We start from the raw sequence: 9,429 nt of genomic DNA on the forward strand, positions 1-9,429 counted from the left end.
CTCCCTCTCTGATTCTAGGCCTCTCCTTCCTCCTCTGACATCCAGCGTCCAAGGCAAGTAGCTGATGTGTTACCATCTGAGCTCCAGGAGGTTGGGGGGAGGCATTCCTTCTCTCTTAGAGGGTCAGTGGCTTTCCACGAGGTGGTCTCTGCTGATCCGGTGGCCTTTGCATCCGTGGTATGCCTGCTTTCTCTTGGGTGGCATTAACGTAGTTTAACGGCGGCTCTGAGCACCACTCAGAGAGAGGCAGCCCACTCATCCTTCAGCCCTGTCTGGAGGCCATGATGGCCCTTCTGTCTTGCCAGCCGCAGCCCCTTTTGGGAGCCTCCAGGCTCCTTCGCATGTAGCTGCGGGAGCCCCCAACCACCCAGTCCTTTGGGTGTTGAGGCGCATACTACACACCAGCCCCCTACTCACTGTAGGGGAGGAAAAAGTTTCCCTTGTCGGGTCCGCGGCTGTGTCTGAAAATTAAACTGACAGAGATTAACAGGAGAAAAGCAGGCAGATGTATTTACTATAAGTTTTACGTGACATGCAAGCCTTCATAAGGAAATGAAGAAATGACTAAGCCTGAGTATTTTTATGCCAGGTTTGATGAAGAGCGGACAGTCATAGAGGACTATGATAGGTCACAGAGTATAAAGGAAATGAGTTAACTGGAGGAAACTCAGCAAGGCCTGTTTACACACATCCCTCCCTAGGCCCCTTTGTCTTCGGGGATGAGAAGGCTCCTTCCCTCCAGGTATAGGTGGCCCAGCCCGGAGGCCAGGTCAAGCAGCTCCCAGCTAAACTGTAGCAAGCACTTATCACCTTCTAAGTTGTGAATTGTAGCAAGCACTTCCAAATGGGGCTGCAGCTGTCAGGGCCCCTGAGAGGACTCTCTCAGGAGGGTTTTAGGACTTGCCTCAAGAAGAAGGATGGTAGTGAGTGTGACCTTCCCCCTCCTGCTGTTTTGTCAAACTCCTTCAGCTTAAAATAGTTAAAGTGCCCGAGTACCATATTTTGGGGTAGCGTGTCCTGAACCCCATCATCACCCAGCTGGCCCAGGCAGCTCCAGCTGTACCCACTGCCTTCCTCAGCACCAGTCTCTACATGCTCTGTGTTCGTGTCCGTCCCCAAATGCCGGGGACCCCGGATGAGCACGCCCACCACTTGCTCAGCACCCTCGGGCCCCAGGGCAGCGTGGATCAGGCCTGCGGGCTCTGCCACTCAGCAGATGGCCAGCTGATCTTTTGTGCAGGATCCTCCAAACTTCCCTTAGAGGCCGCCCCCCCCACCCCCGCCCTTGGACTGGCCTCTGGGGGTGGGGAGAGGTAGGGGCTTTGTGGGAGGAAGAAAACCCTCACTAGAACACTGCTCCCCACCATTTCTGCCTCTCTCCTTGGTTTTCAATTACACACCAGAAGGGGACCCGGGGGCCAGTGTGGGGGTGGCAGGACTAATCTGCTGCCTTCTCTGGGGAGGGGGTCCTCATCAGAATAGGGAGAAAGCAGCACTCTGGATCCTCTGCTCTGGACCTTAGGCACCTGTCCTAGGGATTAAGTTTCAATTTCCCTAACATCCCCAAAGGTTAAGTTAATGTGGCACATAGTTAGTGGTCACCTCAGTTTAGCTGTTGGCTGCTTGTCCCAGCCTCTGCACTGCCCCTTGCCCACCATGCTCCAGCCCACCCAGCTTCTTTCAGCTCCCCAAATCTGCCCCCTGGGTCTCTTCACTCTCCATCCCTTCACCCCAGGGAATGCTTCTCCAACTCCCTCTTCCCCTACCTCACTCCTCTTGGCCACTCAGGTCTCAGCCGGAAGGTCTCAGGGAAGTCCTTGCTGACCATCCCTGCATGAGTCAGGCCCTCACACCCAGGGGCTCCCAGGGCACTGGCCCTTTCTCGCAGGCTTATTTTTCTGCTTCTCCCACTGGAAAGCAGGCACATGTCTATTGAGCAACCCCCCAGGCCTTCGCCAGCGGCACAGTGGTGGGTACAGAAGAGGAGCCCAATACCTGTTTGTTGAATGGGAAAAACCCAATTAGCTGTTCTTTTTAAATGCCACTGGCTGGTGAAGCTCTGGTATCCCAGGGGATCGGGAGACCTAAGACCTGGGGAGCTTGGAGCCCTCTGCTCTCCCCTCCAAAGAGGCAAAGCAACCCCTAGCAGAGGGTGTGGGCTCCCGTAGCCCTGGGCAAACCTCACTCTGCCTCCCACATGCTCCCTCCAGTGTGCCAGCTATCAGCAGATTTCCTAAGGCCTGGGAAAGCTAGGGGCAAAGAGGAATAAAAAGCAAAAGAGACTCAAACCCAATTCTATGAAGTTATAAAGTTACCAGGGCCCATTTCTCCCCAAAGGTCCAAAGCCTCCCTCCCTAGGATCTGTGTTAATGGAGCAGTTACCAACGTTCCATCTGAGAACAGCCAAGATAGTTAAGGGCTTGAGACTAAGTCCATGGCCATTAACCAGCTAATAGGTGAGAAAGAATGCGGGGGCCAGCACTTGGATGGCTGTCAAACACCGCTGGGCTACACAGCAAGGCAGAGTCCTTCCTCTGCTACCCACTGGTCAGGAGACCTTTGCTAAGTCAGCTCAGCTCTCAGCACCGGATCGGGACATGGGGATTCATTCATTCCACACAATATTTGCTGAGCTCCCACTATGTGCCAGGGCCAGGGATTTCATTCCTTCCTTTGCCAGTGGTTTTGAGAAGAAACACTGATTCAGATGCTTCTGGGGCCCAGGCTGGTGACAGAAATGGGGGGAGGGGGACGCTGGAGTGTCCATGCTTGGTGGGAAGGGGGCGGCAGCTGCCCCACCCCAGCTGGCTGTTGCCCTCTGGGAATGTGCCCAGCAGGGCAGGGCTTTTGTCCCTTTCAGAGAATCCACAAATCGATATCTTTATGCAAAATCTTATCATTTTTAGATGTTGGCAACGAATGCAAAGTTGTAAAAATTCCCATGCCGGTCAAACACATGTGCCAGGTTTGGCTTGCCAGAGGCTAGCTGGGGGCCCCGAGGAAAAACTATGACATAGCTGATGTGAGGGGCCCAGCTCAGAGTCTCTACTCCTAGCTGATCTTTTATCAGTATTACTGTGATTTATAATACATACCCAGCTCCCAGAAAGCTCTTCGCCCAGATGAAAGAGGGTACACAGATGTATGGGTAGAGCCTAAATTCAAAAGTTTTAATGTGAACCACAAGATATTTGCAGAGAATGGAGAAGTCATTTCCCTAGAAAAGAAGGCAGGCTTCCTGGAAGAGGCTGCATGGGATGGGCTGAGGAAGATGTGTGAGACCCTGTGGTCCTCAGCCACATAACCACACAGAGTATCTCACCAACTCCCTAATCTGATGAAGCAATCAGAAACATCCTGGGGTGGGGGGGGGCGCCTGGGTGGCTCAGTCGTTAAGCGTCTGCCTTTGGCTCAGGTCATGATCCCAGGGTCCTGGGATCAAGTCCCGCATCGGGCTCCCTGCTCAGTGGGAAGCCTGCTTCTCCCTCTCCCACTTCCCCTGCTTGTGTTCCTTCTCTTGCTTTGTCTCTCTCTGTCAAATAAATAAATAAAATCTTTATATATAAAAAAAAAATCCTCGGGGCACCTGGTGGCACAGTCAGTTGAGCATCAAACTCTTGGTTTTGGCTCAGGTTATGATCTCATGGTCATGGGAGCAAGCCCCATGTGAGGCTCTGTGCTCAGTGGGGAGTCTGCTTGGGATTCTCTCTTTCTCTCTGCCCCTCCTCCCACACACATGCTCTTTCTTTCTCTCTCAAATAAATAAATCTTAAAAAAAAAAAAAAGGAAAAGAAAAGAAACATCCTCTGATACTGGTTTTTGGGTAGGAAATCTCAATGTCATGAAGACAATTCTCCCTAACTGAATTTATAAAACCTAGGTAGTCCCAATAAAAATATCTTCAGATTTTTTTTCTGCAGCTAAACAAGTTGATTGTAAGTTGATTCCTTCATTTGGAAGGAAAACAAATAAGAATAGTGAGGAAAATCCTGAAAAAGAAAAACAAAGAGTGGGCATCTAGCTCTACTAAATACTGAACATGCCGTGAAGCCTCTATAATTGAAATGAAACAGAACAGGAAATTCAGGAAAAGACCCATTCGTACACAAATTTAATATGCAATGAAGACAACAGCTCAAATCAGAGGAAAAATCATGGACTTTGAAATTATATCCAGATAATTAGAGCGCCATATAGAAAAAAGATATCATTGGATTCATTCCTCATGTCATACATCAGGTAAATCCCAAATGGATCAGAAATGTCACTGTGAGAAAGGAAACCATATAAGCACTAAAAGAAAACATTGTTGAATTCCTCTGTAGCCTGTGGATGGGGAAATCATTCCTAGCTTTGACTCAAAATCCATAAGCAAGAGAGAAAATATAGATCTACCGATTACATTCAAAAAAATTTTCTTCCCATGGCGTAAGTTACGAACAAAGTGAAAAGATAATCAACAAAATGGGAATAATAATTGCAATTTACATCACAAAGAGTTCATATATCTATATGCACATGAGCTTCTAAAATGGAGAAAAGACCAGCAAACCTAGAGAAAAATAGGCTACAGAATTATACCAACAGCCCACAGAGAAAGAAATGAAAGCGGCTCTTAATCTTTTGAAAGGTGCTCAAATGTGTTCATCATAAGAGAAGTGTAAATTAAAACTACACTGAGGTATAACTGCTCACCTATTCAATTGGAAAAATTAAAGTTTGACAAATTCTCTGCTGGAGAATCTCTGGAGAAACAGGATCTCAAGCTTTGCTGGTGGAAATGCATATTGTACAATCCCTATGGGGGAGAATTTCAAAATACCTGGAAAAATTACATAGGCATTTACCTTTGAACCAGCAAGCCCATTTCTAAAAATAAAAATCAAATATACCCTGGCAAGAAATATGAAGAGATATATGCACAAGGCTACTCATTGAGAACTATTTGTAGTTGTAAAAGATTGGAAACACCCACATAGCCACCCAATAGTGGTTGAAAAAACTATAGAATACTCATACAACAACAGGACGACCAACCAACCTGGTTTGGGACACATGGAACTTTCAGTGCTAAGACCTGGGAAGTTCCAGACAAACGGACAAGTTAGTCATTCTTTTTTTTTTTTTTTTTTTTTTTTTTACAAGTTAGTCATTCTTACAATTGCGAACTATGCAACCGTAATGAAGGAATGAGCCATACCTCTTGATACTAGTATGGAGTGGCCAGCAGAATACATAGTTACATGAAAAAAAACAAAGTGGAGGAAAGTATGTAGAGTATACTAGTATTTATCTAAATAAGGGGTGAATACAAAACACGCATACACAAACTCTCACACACCCACACAAACTTTCGCGCACACACACCTGCTCATGTTATCAAAACAAAGAACAGAAAATAAACCATACATTATTTTTGTTACATATAGTGGAATGAAGGAAATAGGGCAGAAGGTACAGAAATACCAGCTAGACTTCCATGAATAAATCTTGTTTTATATATTTGATTTGTAATCATGCAAATATCCTATGTAATTATAAAACAAATTGAATTACAAAAAGAAACTCCAAAAAAATTTTTTTAAATGACTTCTGCTTCAGGCAGTGACAGAGGAACTGAGACTGGACCAGGCCTTCCACCATGGGAACGCATATAATGTAACTGTTTTTAGATGCTGTACGACAGGCAGTTGAGGACTGTGATCTGCGAGAGAAATTACCCTGGCTCTCTGCTTGGAGGTACTGCTTTAGACCATGCAGCACAGGGAAGTGGACTCCAAGCAGAGCAAAGCAGTTTTGCTGAGAGGGAGTCGATAGAGTTCTGGCTCCTGAGGCAGTTGGAGTTGCAGGACTGGGTACCAGACAGGAGGGACTTGTGCATAGAAAGTGCTTTGAGGGGCGCCTGTGTGGCTCAGTTGGTTAAGCATCCGACTCTTGATTTCAGCTCAGGGTCATGGGACTGGATCCCCATGTCAGGCTCCAGGCTCAATGCAGAGTCTGCTTGTCTCCTTCTTCTACTCTTCCCTCCACCTGCAGCACACACACTGCCTCTCTCAAATAAGTAAATAAAAATAAAATTTTAAAAAAGAAGAAGAAGAAAGAGCTTTGAAATGTACATAGGACTCCCCTTAAGTCCTAGCTGAATACAGAGACTAAATATACATGAGTAGATTCTGGAAAGCCTGGCAGAGAAACAGCTACAAAGGAACAGTGATCTGAATGCAGATTCCATAAGTCATAGCTCTGGGAGGCATACTAGGTATGATCATCCAGAGCAGAGAGACCTACCGAACACTCACGGCATTCAACGGAGATACTGGCAAAGCCACCCCCTAGAGTATAGGGCTACTATAGCTCCAGAATAAGGACTACCCTAGACTACTCTAGTAAGTGGAAATACACTGTTGTAAATTTTTTATATTACCTGTGGAGTTGATGCAATATTAGCTTTAAGGAGACTATGATAGGTTAAGGATGCATATTGTTTTTGTAAATCAACCATTAAATATAAAACAGAGAAGTCTAGCTAGAAAGCCAACAGAGGAGATAAAACAGAATACTAAAAATAATTAATTTAAAAGAATGCAGGGGGAAAAAAAGAATTCAGGGGGGAAAAGGAAGGTAAGACATATGAACAAATATAAAGCAAATAGCAAGACGACAGACTCTAAGCTGACCAAATCAATAATTGCATGACTTTACATTATATTTAAGTAAGACTGGGCACTCCAATTCAAAGGCAGAAATTTTCAAACTGGATAAAAAAGCAAGACCCACTACATACTGTCAAGAAATGCTCTTTAAATATAAAAGCAAAAATAAATAAATAAAAAGGCAAAGACAAGATTGAAAGTAAAGAAATCTGAAAAGACATGCCATGCAAATAGTAAGCATAATCAAGCTGGGGTAGTCAAAGATTTCTTGGACAGGACACAGGAAGCACTAATCATAAAATATTGATACATTTATCTTTCTCGAAATCAAAAACTTCTGCTCATCAAAAGACACCATCAACAGAATGAAAAAACAAGCCACAACTAGGAGAAAATGTTCACAATACAAATGTCTAACAAAGGATTTTTATCTAGAATATATTAGGAAGTCTTATAATCCGACAGCCAGAACAATTCAGTTTTTTTAAAATGGCAAAACAATGGGACAGATACTTTCTAAGGAAAGATATACAATGACTGAGAAGCAACTGAAAAAGTGTTTATATCATTAATTAGGGAAATGTGCATTTAAATCATAATGAGATATAAGTCCTTCAAGCAGGTAAAATTGAAAAGATTGACAACTTCAAATCTTAGCAAGGATGTGAAGTTGCTAGAACTACCATGTTTTGCTGACAACACTGTAAAATTGGTCAACCACTTGGGACAATGGTCTGGCAATTTCTCATGAGGGTGAACACATACCTACCCAGCAATTCCACTCTTAGATATTTACCTAAGAGTGTTCACAAAAAGACTATGCATGAGAATGTCCTAGCAGCTTTATTTATAATTACCAAAACTGGGAAGTAATTCAATAGCCTATCAACAGGAACATGGATAAACAAGTGATGAATTCTCATAAATGGAATACTATTCAGTAATACAAAGGATCACACTACTGAAACATACAACATGGACGAATTTCAAAAACCTTATGCTGAGTGAAAGGAACCAAACACAGAAGAGTTCATACTATATGAATCCATGTATATAAAATTCCATAGGCCAACTGATCTACGGTAAAAGATATCCAAGTAATGGCTGCCTTGGGGTGGGTGTAGGGTAGGCGAAGGACAGATAGCGTCTAGGAAAAACACACTGTGTTTTCCTTTATTCTCACACAGTACTTCCGACACAAGATGTGTGGGGTTTTCCTCATGTGGACCTTTCCTCATGTGGACCAATTCTTGAGATGTCCTACAACTCAATTCAGTTCTGACACTGTCTACCTGGACTTAGCACCAGCTGATCCCACAAGGCTGCCCCCACTTCAGATGCCAATTACAAGTCCTAGGTTGTCCTCTGTACTTCTGACAGAACAGCTATGATTGGAGTTCCCACGGCCCTCTCTTTGGGTTGAACAATTTGCTAGAACGGCTCACAGAACTCAGGGAAACAGCTAGCTACATTTGCCAGTTCCCCATAAAGGATATAGATGAGTAGCCAGATGAAGAGATTCATAGGGCAAGGTCCAGAAGCTTCTGTCTCTGTGGAGTTGGGGTGTATCACCCTCGTGGGATGTAGAAGTGTTCATCAGCCTGGAAGCTCTCTGAACCTCATACTTTTGGGATTTTTTGTGGAGGCTTCATCACATAGGTATGATCAGTTGTTAACTCAGTTTTCAGCCCCCTCCCCTCTCCGGAGAATGGGGGGTGGGGCTGAAAGCACCAAGCTTCTAATTATGGGTTGGTCTTTCTGGTGACCTGCCCCCATCCAGGAGCCCACCAAGAATTGCCTCAGAACAAAAGCTGCTCCTACCACCCAGGAAATCCCAAGGGATTTAAGAGCTCTGTGTCAGGAACTGGGCTTGAAGACCAAATATGAGAACAACAGTGCTCCCAGCACCCCTATTTAGAAGGATTTTTAAGAGCTCTGTCTCAGAAACTGGAGACAGAGACCAACATATATTTGTTATTTCATGGATAGAAAGGACCTTTCTGAGCTGTGGACAATTTACATCTTGCTAGGGGTACAAGTTACACAGGTATATGCATTTGTCAAAGGTCATCGAACAAAACCATTTGCAAAGCAAAAACTTTAAGATCTGAGCATTTTACTATGTAAATTATACCTCAGTTTAAAAAATAGAAATAAAAATTTTAAATGAACAAAATTATATATGTATTTGGTGGCATAGCCACATATATAGAAATATTCTAAGTGACCTTAAAATACCGTAAGTTGACTGTACATCCTTAATAGTATACACGCCCAGGACAAATATAATTGTGAGAGAAAAATCGTAAGCTCTCTCTAGTGATCACATTGTTGGTGGTACTGTTGGTATTGTCATTTTCAGACTGTACTGTGGGACAAAGAAATGAGTAGTTAAGTGATATTCTAATGCTATCATTGTCATTGTCATCGAAGACCTGGATTCTCAACTTAGAAGAAAGGATACACTGGTGGAAAATTTTTAAAAGGTTAAGTAAAAAAATCCTGAAGCACTGAATTTAAATAGAAAGGATTGCTATTGAACACAAGACATACCTTATCCTTAAAAAAATGTTCGGGCTCTATCTACTGAAAAGGCCTAAAAATCATAACCAACCAGTGCCAATAAGCTCCCTTAATAACCATAGTGTGATCTTGAAATATCATTTCCTACCAAAAGGAACTAGGGGTTCTTGGAGAAGTGGTTGATTCAGGTCAGAGATAATTTAAAAAAATGTACAAGATGAGCCTAGAATATCTTATTCCTGATAATAAAAAA

Source organism: Mirounga leonina, unplaced genomic scaffold (genome assembly GCF_011800145.1).
Source record: "Mirounga leonina isolate KUSES-001 unplaced genomic scaffold, KU_Mleo_1.0 Mir_104, whole genome shotgun sequence".
NCBI classification, from domain to species: Eukaryota; Metazoa; Chordata; class Mammalia; order Carnivora; family Phocidae; genus Mirounga; species Mirounga leonina.